This window comes from Bos javanicus, chromosome 9, assembly GCF_032452875.1.
Source record: "Bos javanicus breed banteng chromosome 9, ARS-OSU_banteng_1.0, whole genome shotgun sequence".
NCBI lineage: Eukaryota > Metazoa > Chordata > Mammalia > Artiodactyla > Bovidae > Bos > Bos javanicus.
Window position 1 is genome coordinate 68,172,575 of NC_083876.1, and position 19,285 is coordinate 68,191,859.

At 38.3% G+C, this 19,285-nt stretch overlaps 1 long non-coding RNA gene across 1 annotated transcript in view; it reads left to right on the plus strand.

Annotated features, from left to right (window-relative positions):
- Nucleotides 1–18,963, plus strand: part of LOC133254011 (uncharacterized) — a 66,435-nt gene extending 47,472 nt beyond the window's left edge. The window contains exon 3 of the long non-coding RNA XR_009738531.1: nt 5,640–18,963. This is a non-coding gene — a long non-coding RNA (uncharacterized LOC133254011). The remainder of the gene's footprint in view (nt 1–5,639) is intronic.
- Nucleotides 18,964–19,285: the final 322 nt, after the last annotated feature.

Below are 19,285 nucleotides of genomic sequence, written 5' to 3' on the forward strand. Positions count from 1 at the left end.
AGGTCATAAGAAGAAAAAATATTTAACACCAAAAGAAACTTATATATAAAGGAAAGAAGAAAAATAGAAACTGTAAATATGCCAGTAAATATAAAAGACCTCATTTTCAGTGCTCTTAAATTATAAAGTGAAAGCAAAAATAATAATTTATTATGACATTTCTAATAGGTAAAATTAAATGTATGAAAATAATAGAAGGGAAAATGGAAGTGTACTGTTTTCAGTTTCTTATGTGAAAAGTGAAGTGGTATAGTATTATTTGAAAGAATAATGTAAAAGATAAAGATGCATGTTGTAATTCATAAATAACCACTTCAAAATAAAATGAAGAGGCAGAGATAATAAGCCAAAGGTATGGATAAAACAGAACAGTGAAAATGCAAAAGAAGACAGGAAAAGAGTAAAAAAGGCAAAGAACAGATAAAGCAAAAAAAATAAATAATATCATTGTGTTGACAACATTAAATGTAAATGATCTAAGCACTGCAATTAAAAGGCAGAAAATGTCATACTGGATAGAAAGCAAGAGCCAATTACATACTGCCTGTAAAAGAAAACACTTATATGTAAAGATACAGATAAATTAAAAAAAACAAACTTGCAGTCACTTCTAATACTATTAGAAGCAGTACTAATATCAGAAAAATACATCACAGAACAAAGAATATTAGCAAAGATAGAGGGACATTTCAAAATGATAAAAGGAATAAGTTATCAAACATATGTTCAGATCTCAGATGTGTATGTACAGAGTAATAAGCTTAAGATATATAATATATTTTTATATATTTTATATTTGTATAAAATACATAAAGCCAAAACTGACAGATATAGAAAGATAAATAGATAAAAACACATGAAAGTTGAAAATGTAATACTCCTATCTCAGTAACTGATAGATTAAACAGAGATAAAACCAGTAGCAATATAGTGGAGCTGAACATCACTATCAAACAGCTTGACCTAATTGGTATTTAGAAACACTGTATCAACCAAAGGCAAAATAGACATTCTTTTCCAGTATACAAGAAATGCTCATTAAGATACATGATATGCTAAAAAATTTTAGTGTATTAATGCATAATAGAAGTGTCTATATGTTTAAGTAGACTGAAAACATGCATAGTATGTTAGCTAACACTATAGTGGTAATTGCTTTGCAATATGTTTATTGCATTAACATGTTGTACACCTTAAGCTTATACAGTGTTATACATCAATTTATACCTCAATAAAAGTTTTTAAAAGCATACACAATATATTCTCTAACAGTAATGAGATTAAATTAGAAACTCGTAACAGAAATGTCTTGAAAATTCCAAATTTTTGGAAATAAACAACACACAAATAACTCATGATCAAAGATAAACCACAAGTGAAATTAAAATATATTTAAACTAAAATTTTAAAATATAAATAAAACAGACAAGATTTAAATGGTGCAGCTAAAGCAGTGCTTAGAAAGAGAGAAGTAACTTTAAAAGCTCATGCCAGAAAAGAAAAAAGTTTTAGTGTTGATCATCTAAGCTTTTATCCTAAGAAATTAGAGTCAATTAAATCAAGAGTAAATTAGTAGGAAAGAAATAGTAATAAGAGCAGATATCAGTGAAGAAATAAAAGGTTCAAACAATAAAATTAATGAAACAAAAGCTAGTATTTTAAAAAGACCAACAAAATTTATAAGCAATTACTTAGACTGAGTGAGAAAATAAGAGAAATCACAAGATAAATTAAAATTACCAAAATCAGAAATAAAAGAAAGACAATCACTACAGATCCTATAGTTTAAAATCATAAGGGAATATTATGAACAATCTTAGGAGAATAAATTTGATAATTAGATACAATTAATGAACTCCATGAAAGATACAAATTACTAAATCTAACTCATTAAGAAATAGAAATTTTAAATAGCTCTATATTTGTTAAAGATATTAAACAATAATTTTATAATTTTCAACAAAAACTCTGGGCCAGATAGCTTCACTGGTAAATTCTGTCAAACATTCACAAAAAAATAATATAATTGTAGACAAATTTATTGAAGAAACAAAAAGGACCACATCCTAAACCTTTCCCTGACACTGAGGCAAAACAACATCTTTAAAGTTCTGAAAGGAAAAAATGTATCAACTCAGAGCTTTATATCTGCCAAAATATTCCTCAGAACTAAGGCAAGATAAGGCAGTCCCTCCGCTATCTGGGAGAAGGCAATGGCAACCCACTCCAGTGTTCTTGCCTGGAGAATCCCAGGGATGGGGGAGCCTGGTCGGCTGCCCTCTATGGGGTCACACAGAGTCAGACACGACTGAAGCGACTTAGCGACAGCAAGGGAAAACTAAAATAATTTGTTACCAACAGCCCTGCAATATATATTTAAAAAAATGCTAAAAGAAGTCCTCAAGGCCGAAGCAAATGGTGATAGAAGGAAATTTTTATTTCAGATCAAATATCAAACATCAGAAATGATAAATATCTGAATAAATATGGGTCTATTTTCTCCCTCTGAGTGTTGTAAAACACATATGACTTTTTAAAGCAAAATTATGATGCTCTCCTGCATTACTTTCAATGTATATCAATATAGTCTGTATGTAATAGTCACTCAGTTGTGTCCAACTCTGTGACCCTGTGGATTATAGTCCACCAGGCTCCTCTGTCCATGGAATTCTCCAGGCAAGAATATTGAAGTGGGTTGCTATTCACTTCTCCAGGGGATCTTCCTGACACAGGGATCAAACCTGGGTCTCCTGCATTGGCAGGCAGATTCTTTACTGTCTGAGCCACCAGGGGAACCCATATCAGTATAATGATTATCTATAACATAAGGATGGCAAGAGGAGAGTAAGCAGTCTATATTGTTAAAAGGCTTTAATATTTTGCATGAAATTGTTAGTATAATATTAGTTTTAGATAGACTGTGAAAGGTGATAGATATAGAGAGTAATTCCGAGATCAATTTCTTAAAAAAATGAAAAAGATATCTTAAAAACCAGTAGACAAAATGGAATACTGAAAAAAATAGTGAAATAATCCAAAATCAGGCAAGAATGGAGGAAGAGTGAGAGAAAATAACAGGGGAAAAAAAAAAACCCAGAAAACAATAAGCTGGCGTACTAAATCCATCTCTATCAATAATGGTATTAAATGTTAATTGGACCCTAAACATTCCCAGTTAAAAGAAAGACATTGTCATATTGGACAAAAAAAATTATATCCTGCCTGTAATAAGTGAACTACTGATTATTGCAATATATATGTATATATACACATATAAAACATATAAAAGCATTTTGCTGAGTGATAAAAGTCAAAAACATATGATTATATGTCATTTATATAAAATTTTATACTAGACAAAACTAAAAAGACAGAAAGCATGTCAGTGGTTGCCTGGGACCAGGAACTAAGAGGTGGTGAAACTTTATGTGTGATAGAAATATATTTTTTTGATTTGGGTGATGACTAAAAGGCATATGCATTTGTCAGGCTCATTCAGCCTGTAAACTTAAGATGATGAATTTTATTTTATATAAATTATCTTCAATAAAGTTGAATCAAAACATTAAAACATAAGTTAGAATTTAGTTACAAACCTTTAAGTTTTTTTATATGTATATGTTTATGTATATTTTAATTTCAGAAGAAACACATTAGTTTAATTTTACTCCCCCTTCTGCTTTGTGCTACACAAAATTATTTTGAACTCAGTAGTCTAGTCCTTGGGAAAATAATACTTCACACTGTTTGGAAAACATAGCTCATCAGAGGGGGGAAAACTTATGCCGTGGCTTCAGATTTGGATTTAATTCCCATCTGATATTTATTAGATAAGTCGAGATAAATCCCTTGCTCTTGTGGAGTTACTCTCCCCTGACGTGTAAAATGGCCCTGCTGGGCTGCCAGAGTAAACAAGAGAGGGTGTGTAAAGTACCTGGTCCAGATGGGAAACCTGAAAGAAACGGTTGCCCCCTTTTTTAGAAGAACTACAGGTTCTAGATTTTTAAAAACAAGCCTAATTCCAAATGTTTCATTGAATTTATAATCTCATGTATACTCTTCATACTATGCATTCTGGAGTGTTTGTTTAAAAAAATAGATGACTATATTTTTGAAGCAAAAACAGATAGAGTTTACTTCAGTCATCACTAAAAATAAAAGACTTGGTCAACAATCTATTGACTACCGATTATGGGTCAGGCACTTTTCTAGCCTATGGGGTTACTGTTGGAAGGAGTGATGTGTGTGTGTGTGTGTGTGTGTGTGTGTGTACGCGCGCGCGTGTGCGCCCGCGCGCTCCATGCTCAGTCATATCTGACTCTTTGCTGCCCCTGTGCCGTAGCGCACCAGGCTCCTCTGTCCATGGAATTTTCCAGGCAAGAATACTGGATCTGGTTGCCATTTCCTTCTCCAGGGGATCTTTCCCACCCAGGGATCAAAGCCGTGTCTCTTGTGTCTTCTACCCTGGCAGGTGAATTCTTTACCACTAGCGCCACCTGGGAAGCCTATATATATGCACATACACACACACAATTATTGTATGAGTAATACAATACACAACACACCCAAATGTAATATAGTGAACTTGTACAGATTTTGAAACATCTTGGAGTATCCCACACAGTGATAAGACTGTAAGATTCTGGTTCAGTTCTGTCAAAACTGATGTCATACTGGGCAAGTAAACTACATTAATTTCCTCATCTGTGGAACAAGAGATTTGAACTATGTCTCCTTTCAACTCTAAGACACATGTATAGAAAAATATCTGAAGTTTTTTTTCTGATTTTCAAAATCACTCATTTATATGTTGTTTTTCCCACTCACTCTAGGTGTACATTATTAATCAGTTATAAGTCTATAGATAAAGAAGTTTGGTTTCTGAATTATCTTAAACCAAAACAAAATTTTCATTCATTCCGTCATTAAGTATCTTCTGAGCACCCTCTATGCATAAACAGCCATGCCAGATTCTAAGTATCAAGTAATGATCAAAACGATCTTGGTCCCTAACCTCATAGGACATAATAGGTGTAAAGGATAAGGAAGAGGTTCTCCGATTTGGGAAGAAGATAAATTCAATTTTGATAGGTTAACTGAGAGGTTAAGTTAGGATGATGTATGTTCCAGTGGAGCTGGCAGGTGAGACAAATTAGGGAGATATTACCAGGAATATAGTGTTTAAAACCACAAGACTGGATGTAATTAACTTGAGACAGTGTGTATACTGAGAAGAAAAGAAATCACAGGTTTACATTTTCAGGAATGTTAATTTTAGAGATTAGGCATAGGAAGAGTTGCTAACAAAGAAGACTAAGAAGAGATAAAAGAGTTAGAATGAAAGCCACAGTATAGTATATCCCAAAGAGGGGATTGTTAACTGTATCAAATATAAATTAAGTGAAAGAAAGATCCGTTGGGTTTGGAAAAACTAATGTTACTGCTATACTTGGCATACATAGTTTCAGTGGGCTGGCTGAAACAAGATTGCAATGTGCTGAGAAGGAACTGAGGGTGCAAAGTCAACCTTGGACAAGATTAAGAGAGGAAAAACTCTAGTAGTTGGAAGGAAATACAGGCATGCCAGTTATTGCTGTTTGCTTGCTCCTTAGTGTGACTGTTTTAATTTTATTTTTTAGAATGAGTAATACCCGGGCTGAAGGGAAGTTGAAGATGCAAGAGACAGAAGAGAACTAATGAATGAGACTCCTTGGATGGTGAAGAGTGATGCGATCCACAGGAGAATGGGAGAGGTGGTCTTCGACAATTTTCAAAGACTGGAAGCAGTGGCAGGATGAAGATGCAGAATGGTTTGTAGAAGGATGAAGGGAAAAGAGGCAGCATGGTGGAACGTTTAGGAGCCAGACTGTGAAGACGGGCTCAAATCCAGCTTCTTCCACTTGCTGAGTTTGATTAAATGCTGCTCTCTGAACTTCAATTTCTTCATCAGTGACATGGAAGCCAAGTGTTACCTATAACATAGATTCGTGAATTTTTAAATGAGTTAACACTTTATAAGAGCACTTAAAAATATCTGGCGCCTACCAAGTGCTGTATGGGAGGTTGTTGTCGTTTAGTTGCTCAGTGTATCCGACTCTGTGACCCCATGGACTAAAGCATGCCAGGCTTCCCTGCCCTTGACCATCTCCCAGAGTTCGCTCAAACTCATGTCCATTGAGTTGGTGATGCTATGTTTATGTTACTGTGAGAGGATAAAGAAGGTCCTGTGTGATGGTTTCTACTTTATCCAAGAACTGGGATGAAGATGAAAAAGCTGTTAACCTTTCCAGAATGCAGAATCATGTAAACAATGAGAGCACCTTTTTGCTGTTAAATTGCTCATGATGTAAAGACTGTAATACCCACTGTGCATGATGGTGGGGTGAATCAGGCCTACACCTCCACATCTGGTGAAAGCATAAAGTGTACATCCTCTTCAGGAGGCAATTCAGTTCTATGAATCACAAGATTTTATTATGCCAATAACACAGAGGTCCTCAGAGGAGGGGTGTGTGCTGTACAGAGCAGGTGGAAAGCCCTGCCACTGAGAAAGCCAGCTACTTACATTTGACTCCATCCCCAGTCCCCTAACTGGTGAAACTCCGAGTCTTCCCTGTGGCTCCTGTTAATTCCCAGGTTTATGCTCTGCGTGTAATTGGCCTCGGGCTACCGTGTTTGTATGCTGTCTTTGTTTCTCTTTCCAACAATTCGGCTTCTTCACAAGTCTCCGAAAGAAATCCACACAGAAGGAGGGGGTCTTGGAGCCCACCATCTTATATTTTATTTCTCTCTCATATTCTCTGTCCCCACCCCCAACCACTCCACCAAGTCTCCATCCTGCCATTGCCGCTGGGGATTCAAAATTCTCTATTGTGCAGAGCACTTCAACTCTTCCAAATTTCTAATTCCAAAATTGCACAGTAAGCCCTTCAAAACATCCTGGAGACTATTGTAAGACCAACTGTGTTCCTACAAGGGTCATCAGTGACAAAATTTTACTACTGCTTCAGCTAATCCATGTCCAGAGCTGCTGCTGCTGCTGCTAAGTCACTTCAGTCGTGTCCGACTCTGTGCGACCCCATGGACTGCAGCCCACCAGGCTCCCCCGTCCCTGGGATTCTCCAGGCAAGAACACTGGAGTGGGTTGCCATTTCCTTCTCCAATGCATGAAAGTGAAAAGTGAAAAGTGAAAGTGAATTTGCTCAGTCGTGTCCGACTCTGTGCGACCCCATGGACTGCAGCCCACCAGGCTCCTCTGTCCATGGGATTTTCCAGGCAAGAGTACTGGAGTGGGGTGGCATTGCCTTCTCCACGTCCAGAGCTAAGAATAATCAAATAACCACCAAAGCATAAACAGCTTAAATATTCAACTAAAAGGGTTAAAAAGCATAATATATATCATGTGATGGAATGTCACTCAACCATTAGAATAGAGTGTGACAAGCACTTAATACGGGGGAAATTTTTGCAATATATTTTTTAACATACACTGAAGTACAAAAAATAAAACAACCAAAAAGGGGTAGGTCCTAACCTCCCTTCTCATCAACACTTTAGTAAGGAATAATGCTTGTATGAGGGTATAACATTTAAACAATGCTGAAAGTTCCAAAACGCAAAGCAAAAGCCCTCATTTCCGTCTTTCCCCTACCATCCTCTCCAAGTGAACAATTGCTTATTATACTTCCTAATTTTAAAAAGCATAAATCTACATAAATTCACATCTCTCTTTATTTTAATTTTACACAAAAGAGGGCATACAATTTACATAGTTTTATACCTTTTTAATGTTTATGATACATCTTAGAGATCTTTCAATAGCAGCAAATATGTATATGTATGGATACCCATTAATATAGCTTTAATAATATTTCACATTATTCCACTGTACCAATATACTCTAGCTAGTATCCTATTTGTGAAAACTCTGGTTGCCATACTTTGTTCCAAAAGATTGCTCCAATTTATACAGTTTTCCCATTCATTGTATCTGTACTAAGTATCATTAAAATTTATGATATATATTTAAAAGAAAAAAAAGCCCAGTATAAAAATGTCAGTAAAGTCATTCAGCTACCCATGAATGAGAGCATACTATGTGAATCTGAAAATTATTGCATGGTATTATACAACAATTACAGGGATTAGTAAAATATAGTCCTTAATCTCTGTCCTCAATCTAATAATCTAGGGTGGAGGGGGAGAGAAAGATGTAAGTAAGTAACAACAATACAGATGTTGTTGTTTACATCTTTCTTTACAACAAGTAAGATGTTGTAAGTAACAACAATACAGAAGAGAATAGAAAAGAGAAAGAGCACAAAGAGAGAAATAATTGCCATACTAAAATTAAAACAAAAAGCAGAGCATGGAGGAAGAAATGATTTATTTCCACTGGAATTATAGACACCTTCACAGTACAGGTACATTTTATGTGGTCATTCTTAGAAACCATAACAGCGTCCATTTGCTGATGGTACCAGGCACTATGTTGATTTACCTTAAGTGCACTTTCTAATTTAATCTCTATAACAATATGAGGTAGGTAAGATCTTCACAGGCATTTTACAGGTAACAAATCAGAATCTGAGCAAAATTAATCACAACGTCACTCATCTGTTACCATACACCTTCCCTGTACATCTCATTTCATTTCATCCTCATAATGTTCCTATGAAATAAGAACTATTATTACCCCTGTTACAGGTGATAAAAATAAGGCACAGAGGGCTTAAGCTATTTAAGGTCACAGAAGGTCACAGTGACAGGTAAGTGTCAGAGCAAGGTCACAAACCAAGGCAATCTTAGAGCCCAAGTCCGTCCTTGATTTGTTGTGGGAGGGAATAGGGTGAGGAAGGGGCATGGTAATAGAAGAGAGCTGCATGATTTTTGTGAGGGATGGGTTGGCTCAGCCATACTTTGGAAGCACAGTGACCAGCAAAGGAGCCATTCGCTGGAGACTGGATAAGGCCAATGGGAGTGAGGGAGTTAAGCTCGTGGAAATTAGATACAGAGCAGAGGAAGAACAGAGAAGACTTTGATGACTAATCGGATGCCTCAATCACAGCCCTCTCAGCCTTCACCTCTCTAAACTAAGCGTTGTACTCCTTTTAGTCAATGCTCACAGGCTTGATTATTTTAGAGGCCTGTTTCGAGATGCTTCTGTTAGAACTGAGATCCATCTTGTACAACGTGGGCTTGAGAAAGGATGATGCTAATGAGCTTTGTGATTGGAATAGTACTTCTCCCTCCCTCGCTCAAGAAGGCAGCAATCATGAGGTTAGGATAGTGGTTATTAATCAGGTTGCAAGAGAAAAGACATCCTACCCTCCAGTAGTTGCTAAGATGAATGAAGAGATATGTCCAATTGCCAGTTTCCTCTTATCCTAACATTTCTTTCTGTAGCATTGGACACTGTTGATTACCCCCTCCTTGAAGTCCTCTCTGCCATTAACTTCTGCATTATTACTCTTACTGATTTTTCTCCTACCTCTCTGACTTGCCTTCCCATTTCCCTTGAATAGTACTATCTGCTCCTTTGCCTCTTAAAGGACCATGTTCCTCAAGGTTTGCTCAAGGTTTTCTCCTTCTGTTGCTACTTAAAATCTCAAATAAATTTACTTAGAATTTTTCAACTGTCAGTTCATAGAAAGCAAAGGTCTTGGACCTCTTTGTTTCACTGCTTTTATTCAGAGAACCTCATGTTCATAACTAGGACTCTAACTCATTTCTGAGAAGGTCACGTGGGTCAACTTTATATCTCCTATTTTCAGCAGCCTTGATGATTGGTCCTGATTCAGCTCTGACCTGGACTCTGCTCCTTGACTACATTCATGCTACACCTATGACTGCCCTGCTTCCAGCTACTATGTACAAACACTTTACTTGTTATCAGCTGTCTAGTTATCAGTAATCTACATCAGTAGTTCCCAGATTTAAAGCACATCAAATCACCTGGGAATCTTAAAAAATCTTGACACCTGTTTCCTGCCCCAAACATGTTGACTTAATTGGTATGAGGGAGGGATTTTAAAAAGCTCACCACATTGTTCAAATGTGCAGTAAATTTGGAAACTACAGCCTATGTGGTAGTTCTTACATCCAGTTGCTTGTGGGAATCACTTGGGGAGCTTCTTTTAAAAAATACAGATTTGGGGATTCTACCTTAGACCTCAGCCACAGGAACCTAGGAATCTACCTTTTATGTCTCCATTTGAATGGAATGTTGAGATTGATTCCCTGTCATGTGTGCAACTTGAAGTGGGACTTTATGGCCAGATTACCACTGCCTTCATTCCAGTTTTTTTTTTTTTTTTTAATGCCTCCACAATATAACGTCTATCTGTATCTGAAGGGAAGCCAGTCTAGCTTTTTTTCCTGCCCACCTTCTGTGAGTCAGACTTGTGTGTATAAGATCCCAAAGATATTTGGCTGTCATGCCACATGCACTTCAAACTCAACATGGCCAAAACTGAACTCATCAATTTTAATTTTTTGTCTCATCCAGGTGAGCTTCACCCGTACCAGCACCAGTGTACTTGTCCCAAGCCTAGTCACCCTGTTTGTCTCTTAACCATAGCCAATAGCAACCACGTCAGCTATACTATCGGAGAAGGCAGTGGCACCCCACTCCAGTACTCTTGCCTGGAAAATCCCATGGACGGAGGAGCCTGGTGCGCTGCAGTCCATGGGGTCGCTAGGAGTCGGACATGACTGAACGACTTCACTTTCACTTTGCACTTTCATGCATTGGAGAAGGAAATGGCACCCACTCCAGTGTTCTTGCCTGGAGAATCCCAGGGACGGCGGAGGCTGGTGGGCTGCCGTCTATGGGGTCACACAGAGGGTCGCAGCTGCTGCTGCTGCTGCTGAGTCGCTTAAGTCGTGTTCGACTCTTATCGACCCCATGGAGCAGCTACCCTAAATTCTATCCTGTTGGTTCTATTTTGCAGATGACAGCCTTAGTTCAGATCTGTATTCTCTGTCTACCAGAGTACTTTTTAATAACCTAACTGGTCTTCCTGCCACTAATTTCCGGACTGCTAATCTCAGCTTTCTTCCAGTTCTTTGTGTGTTAGTAGCTCAGTCATGTCCAACTTTTTGCCACCCCATGGACTGTAGCCCACCAGGCCCCTCTGTCCATGGGATTTTCCAGGCAAGAATACTGGAATGGGTTGCCATTTCCTTCTCCAATTTTTTACTGCTACTTGAATGAACTTTTCTAAAGTGCAAATCCGATCTTACCACCACTATGCTTGAAATCTTCTAATGGTTCTAGCTTCCCATTAGGATACAATTCAAACTTTCAAGCTTACAAAGTCTCATGAGTTTTGCCTCTAGTCTCATTCCTTGGGACAAAGTTTCCCTTTTATGTAAGTCACCTGAGCCCCACTCCAGACATACTGAGATTCCTGGGAGGAAGAGACTAGATACCTAATATTTAACAAGCCCTAGGTGATTCTGCTGATCGGGCAAGATTGAAAAGCAGAGTACACACATACACACGTAACACTTCAGAAAGCCAACTTGCGTGAGGCTTCTGGAATGTTCTATACTGTGTCACATCTTTACTGTCATTTGCCTGTGCCCTTCCACCTGGCTCCCTTCTACTTATTCCCTCAAGGTCCCCTCAGGAGTTGGAGTTTCCTGACTTCCTGGACTTCTCTTTGGTGTTTCTGTAACATCCCGTGCCCTTCCTTATTCCACTATTTGTGTGCATGCATGCTAACTCCTTCAGTCGTGTCTGACTCTTTGTGACCCTATGGGCTGCAGCTTGCTGGGCTTCCCTGTCCATAGGATTCTCCAGGCAAGAATACTGGAGTGGGTTGCCATGCCCTCCTCCAGGGGATCTTCCTCACCCAGGGATTGAACCCATGTCCCTTGTCTCCTGTATTGGCAGGTGGGTTCTTTACCACTAGCACCACCTGGGAAGCCCCATTCCACTGTTTACCACCTCATTATTTTCTTATCTAGCTTCCCCATTAGAATTTGAATTCCTTGATGGTAAACATACTGTCTTGCTTTTCTTTTTTTTTTAATCCCCAGATTTCAGCACAATGTTGAACATAATGAATGATCGTTGAATGAATTACTAGAAGATGAAAACGGAGGAGTCCATTGTTAAGTAAACAGGGTTGGCAAAAGCCAGGGCAGGATTAGCAATACAGACAAGTATCTGGATTTGAATTTAAGTCTGAAGGTCCTATACCAATAATTTAAAATATAAGTATGTAGAATCATGGTGTAAGTACAGCATACATCAAAATTTTTAATGCAGGTGATAGACACAGACGCAGGCTGATTGGAATAGAGAAGGAATTTATTGAAAGGTTGTTGGAAAGCCCACAGAATTTCCAGGAAGACTAAAATGCCAGGCTTTGAAAACAGACAGGAACAAAGGACGGCTGAGCAGCTAGAATCACGGCCACGGCTAAACAATGGAGGCTGCAGCCCACCCACCTGTCTCCACCAGCGCGGGGCACGCTGCTGCAGTTGGTGCTGCTTCTAGTGAAGTTGCTGTGGCTGCTGTTGCTAAAATGATTTCTCCACTGACTACTTCGTTGCCTTATTCACCCCACTGGAATTGCTATGCTACGCTATGCTCAGATGCTCAGTCATGTCTGTCTCTCTGTGACCCCTTGGACTGTAGCTTGCCAGGCTCCTCTCTCCATGGGATTTTCCAGGCAAGAATACTGGAGTGGGTTGCCATTTCCTTCTCCAAGGGATCTTCCCTACCCAGGGATCAAACCTGGGTCTTCTGCGTTGCAGGTGGATTCTTTACCAACTGAGCAATCAGAGAAGCCCACTGAAATCTCAGACTGGTTCAAATGACTGGACAAGTGTACATCTGGGTGTGTGTGAGATGGAGTTTCTGTGAGAGCAAGCTTCTGAAATTCTCAGCATCCATGTCCCATGGAGCAGATGTCCATAGTTTGGAGAACTTCCCAAATAAAGGCTGGAGTTCAGGTCCTGGATAGCCAATTTAAAATAAAAGTTTCCAATTTTATGTAGTGTTACAAAATGGTAAAATTAATTAAAATCTTAGGGTTCCCTTAATTTCTGAGTAAAATAACATTCACTACATCTTATGCTATCAGACTTGCAGAAATCTTTAGGCAGAAAAAACTGCAGCCTACTTCCTCTAGGATACTTGGAGCATGGATAGGTATCCAGAGGAGAAAGTTAGGTTCCAAATAAGGAGAACAGAGAGGGTAGGGGATGAGCTCAAAATTGGGACTGCAAGGCCAAGAGTTTATAGTTGGCGAGATCAAATTGAAGCAAGAGTGTGAAAACAAACATAAGTTCTGGATGATTGCCTATATAAGGGGAAGTATTCAAGGTTAATGGTTCACTTCAACATGTATTTCTTTTTTATTTAAAGAAAAATGTTCTTTGTAAAAAGATTAGATGCTTTAAAAATTTTCAGCAATATTGAAAAATGCAAAGGAAAATGTTGGAACAATCACTTCATATCCAACCCCCTAGAAATAACCATTAACACTACGGCAACATCATTCCAACCATCATTCCACACTTGGTAGATGTGCAGAAAATATATACACATGTATACAGATAAAAGCATCTGGGCTGCCACACTGCACCACTCAAGTGGTCATCATTCATCCAGAATGTATGTGATAAGGATAGTCGATTGGATGGATGGATGAACTTTTGTTACATGATCTCATTTCAAAAATAAAAGTAGCAGCTTTAATTTTCATTGAGAGAAAAAAATTAAAGGAATTGGTGGACTTCAAATAAATTTTTTTTATCACAAAATACATTATTTCCTTTTTATAAAAAGTTAAAAATGAATTTGTTAAAAATAAGAGGTTGAAATTGTTTTTTTTTTTTTTTTGGTGTGTTTCAGTTAAATGCTTTGGTTTTAGACAGTGTCAATTGGCTCACTGCTTGCTATGAAAGATGAGAACTGCAGCCCTCTTAAGCTTGTTGTCTCATACCCTTCACGATTTTGCCATATTTGTGAGTTGTTTTTTTATACTGTCAAGATTTATTACAGTTGTATTCTGTATTTTCCAGTATTTTATTTGGAAATGGATTAATTGCTCACATTTTTTTTTTTTTTTTGGCCACCATTTACCCATTTCCCAGTTGTTACTTTTGATTCATTTCTTAATCAGCTGAGTTTTTGTCATCAGATATATTTTACAAGAAAAGCTCGGTGTGTTATATTCCCTGAGGTCTTTCTTTTTAAAGTATGTTTGTTTTTACTTACATGACACCATGCCTGGGAAAATATTCTTTGGTCCTACTTACTTTACTTCAGAACTCTGTTTCACATTTCCTCATCAGTTCTCTGGCACTGAATACTGCTGTGGAGAAGAGTGTGATGCCAACCTTTCTCTTTTTTTTCTTTTGTACATGATTTGGTCTTTTGCCTTTGAAAATATTTCAAGCTCAACAAGTGAATTGGAAGTTTCCTGGGGCTGAGACTTCCTTATCTAATTATTCTCATCAGAATTTGAGGTGTGATTATCACTCTCCTGTCTTTGGCAGTCCTGAGAAATAGTCTTCTAGCAAGTCTGTAGAGCCAGGGAGTATGAATGCATCAAGAAAAATCCCAGATGGTATCTCTGATTCTCATTTTGTCTTCTAGATCCATTGCCTTTGGTTTTTGTTCCTTTTAGTGTTCAAGCGAGTCCTGTAGATTTTCTTGGGTAGCTTGGAGTGATTTCAGAAACTCAGTAGTTGCTGGAAAGGTAGTAAGGTAAAGAAGTAATAGAGGTAGAAATTATTGAGGGTGTTCTTGGTGGAGAGTTGTAATGAATTCTGAATATAGGAAGTGTGGTAGGTAGACCAGATATACTGTTAGGAAGATGAATTTTATAAGATTCCTTCTGCCTGGCCAATGATCTATGATTGGCTGTAGATAGATAGATACAAATGGATGGAAGGCTCTGAATAGAATTCTGTTTCTGGAATAGGTAGATGAAGTAGTTGACAGTCCACCAAACTAAAATATTTCTGTACTGTCCTCTCATACAAAGATAATGCATGTCATTTTGGTGAGGACGTGTACTTCCACCAAGATAATTTCGTACCTTAGTAAGGAAAAGGGGAGCAGCCAATGATAAAACAAAGGATAATATTATCCCAGAGGTGCCTGGGCAGGGAAGGGTCAGAGGACTTGAAACATTATTCTGGACCATTAACTCTATCCTGCCTATATGTATGTGACATAGTTGTTTGTATTTTAGATGTCAATATGCCAAAGACCAGGCTTCCTTGGTGGCTCAGACAGTAAAGAATCTGCCTGCAATGCTGGAGACCTGGGTTTGATCCCTGGGTTATGAAGATCCCCTGGAGGACAGCATGGCAACCCACTCCAGTATTCTTGCCTGAAGAATCCCGTGGACAGAGGAGCCTGGCGGGCTACAGTGCATGGCGTCACAAAGAATCGGACATGACTGGACAACTAAGCACAGCACAGCACGTGCCAAAGACAGAGTCATCAGAAATTCCAGAGATTACTTTTAAATGTTTTTAGTGGGTCTCACTGACCCCAGATGTAGAAGCACAGAAATTGTGGTTATGCATTTCATGCCAAGACATATATCTAATTGGTTTGGTTAAGAAGTCTATCTCCTATCACTGAACCACACTACTGGGAACTCTGCATATTGACCAAGTGCTGGGCCTCTAGGCATTGGTTGGCTTCTCTTGGATTGCTTTCCTTAACTGTGAGTGAGGCTGAATGATCAGAGAGTTTTTTATACAGGAATATTCCTTGTGATGGGCTAGTATGGTGCCTATAGAGACGTGTGTACATGTGGTTGAGCTCCTGTCTCTTGTTAGTGATGTGTATGTACATGTGTGTTCAGTCGCATCCAACTCTTTGTGATCCTGTGGACTGTAGCCCTCCAGGCTCCTCTGCCCATGGGACTTCCCAGGCAAGAATACTGGAGTAGGTTGCCATTCCCTCCTCTAGTAAATCTTTCCAACCCAGGAACTGAACCCACTTCTCTTGCATCTCCTGCACTGGCAGGTGGATTCTTTACCTCTGCAGCACCTGGGAAGCCCCTTGTTAGTGATACAGATAGCAAAATGTAGCTCCCCTTCTCTGATACAAGTAGAGTTCTCAAGATCACTGTGCTACTCATAGCCACCAAGTGAGATGTGAACATATCAGGGTGTTTTAATTTAGTGTACTGCCAAACTGTCTTTGTCAGTAGATTTTTGCTCGCCCCCTCCCCCCACCCACCCCCACACTGGGGAGTTACCCTTGGCTAGAATGGGCTGCCCTGAAGAAGAGAAACGGGTCAGCTGCGATGGAATTCTCTTTGGGCCCCAAATGGCATTCACAAAGATATTAGAAAGTTAATTTAGATCAGAGATATCAAGCTATAAACCTATATTATGAAATCAGCCCACAGGCACTTTTTCTTTGGCCAAGACACTCTTTGCCTGCACAGTCATTAAAGGATTTTTCTTTCAATTAGTTGCCAATTTTCAAAACTTAGAAAATGTCCCATTTAAAAAAATCCAGATTTCTCTCTCTTCTTGTAAAATGAGAGATATTATAATCACACCGAGAGCACATGTCTGCTGGCAACACCAGATCCAAAGCCTCCAAGAAGACCCTGAGGGGTGGGCATCCTCCTGACATTAACCTGTGCTCACCACCTCCCCAAGGTCCCACCAGTTATTATCCTCCCGACAGCAAGTCCAGCTGTCAGTTCCCATTTATTGTTACACCTGAACTTTTGTTTTTCTTGTGGTAGAATCAAGAGGAACATCACAAATATCCTACCGTAAGTGGAACTATATAAGACAGAGGGAAATAGATTTCTTCTTCTTGGCCTGCTTTACTCATTACCTGCTGGTAACCTCTGAGCATCTGAGTGTATGACTGTTGCTTTAGATGATAGAAGGGTAAGGTGGTTCAGGTAGGCCAAGATTAGGATATATGCAAACATGATTTATAGAACAGGGCAGCCCATTCCATGTGACCAGCACTTAGCTTTGTCATGGAGACTTATTGCTTAGCAGTGGGAAAGGGACTGCTGGGGAAACAAAAGTCAATGGTGGGACTTCCCTGGCAGTCCAGTGATTAAGACCACCTTCCAATGCAGGTGTGCTGGTTCAATCCCTGGTCAGGAAGCTAAGATCCCAGGTGCCTTGCAACCAAAAAGCCAAATAAAAGAGAAGCAATATCGTAACAAATTTAATAAAGACTTAAAAAACAAAGAAAGAAAAATCATTGGTAATCAGGGATGATTTAATATCCTCAATTGTTTGTAGTAACATATAGCTTTCCAACTTTTCTCCCTGAGTGTTACTATAGAATTATAATGTAATTTATTGCAAGTCCACTGTTTACTCTCCATGCCTGAACTACTGGGCCAATTAGTGGTTTGTGTGTGAACCTAACCAATGAATCTCAGCTAAGCCTCCTTGTGAGCCATCTGAGTTTTATACCAGCCAGACACTTTGCAACTATGCAGCCATGCAGAATATTATCTTTGTATAAATACAAGCTGTCACCTTACTTTCCTTTGTCCAGCTATCAAGTTTCTTATGCTCTTTAAAATCATTTTTACATTTATCTTGGAATGACTAATACATTCCCATGGTATAAATTCAGAAAGCAAAAAGGGTTTACAGTGAAACATCTTCTACCCACACCTGTCCCCCAATTATCCAGTGCTCCTCATTGAGGGACAATAATGTTACCAATTTCTAATTTATTACTCCATAAATTGTTTATGCTAATATTTTTTCAAACTGTGATCCACGGGACACCTGTGTGTTTCCAAGCTGCATTGAGGAGGTCTGTGAGGGCAGAACTATTTTTTTATGATAATAAGACATGTTTGCCATGTTTGCTGTTGACATTTTCCCTGGTGATGCAAAAGCAGTGGTGGATAAAACCACTAGTACCTTGACATGAGTCAAGACAGTGGCACTAAACTATCCTAGGAGGCATCGTTGTATTTTTGCCTACCACATGTTCACAGTGAAAAACATTCAAATGTCACTTAAGAACGTCCTTGATGAAGCAGGAAAAGCTAATAATTTTGTTAAATCTTGACTCTAGTGTGTCTTCTCAATATTCTATCTGATGCAAAATGAAGTACACATGAAGCACTTTTGCTGTATACCAAAGTACCAGGTTATCTCAAGGGAGTGTTCTTGCATGCTTGTCTGAGTTGCAAACCCAACTAGCTGCCTTTTTCATGGAACACTATTTTTATTTGAGAAAATGATAGACAAACTACGGTTATTCATACAAGGGTTTGGGAAACATTTTCTTAAAAATGAACGAAACGTGCCTGTTGATTCAAGAAAAACAAATGACGGTATGAGCTGCAAATTATAAAATTTGAACTTTCAAGTAAAAATTCGAATTTTGGAAAAACTGTGTCCACCAGTGTGAGCTCAATATCTTCACAGTATCTAAGAACTTTTCTGATGAAATTGGTGGTGATACAGCAAATGCAGTTTTTTATGTTGTGAAATGAGATGTGTTAACCTTTAGAAGATATGTGTAACTCAGTGGACCAATATTTCCCAAATGACCAACACATGATCCTAAAAATCATTCATGGGTAAAAGAACTACTCAAAGAGCAAAGCAGACCAGTGGATTTTAATGTAACTGGGTATGAATAGTTCTTTGATAGTTTCAGCTACTACATTAACCTTTAAGAAACTATTAGTTGTCGAGTTTTGGTGTAATAGCAAAGAAGAATAGCTAGAAGTCATATGAAAAGTATTTTAAAATACTTCTCTGTTTTCCAACCTCTTATCCAAATGAAATCAAGTTTCTTTCCTTATAATTCAATCAGAACAATGTATAACAATAGATTGAATATGGTAGCAGATATGAGAATCCAGATGTCTTCTATCAAGCCAGATATTTAAGAGATTTGCTAATATATGCCACTCAATTTTTATTTTGAAAAACCCAGCTAATATTAATAAAATATGTTATTTATGGTAACATGTAATCGGTTCATTATTTCTGTATTTTCACATAGTGGAAGGGGCAAAGGAGCTCCCTAGAGTATCATTTATAAGGGCACTCATCACTTCCTTAAGAGCCCATCTCCTAATGCCATCAAACTGGGGACTTGATATCAATATATATATATTTAGAGGGACAAAAACACACTGTTGATAGCAACATATATTAAATATAAATACATATGTACATATATGTTCTTTATGTGTTCTTTTCTTATACAAAACATCCTACGCTCACTGATCCTGCACCTTGCTTTCCGAACTTAACATGTCCTCAAGAGTTATTCCATTATCAGGAC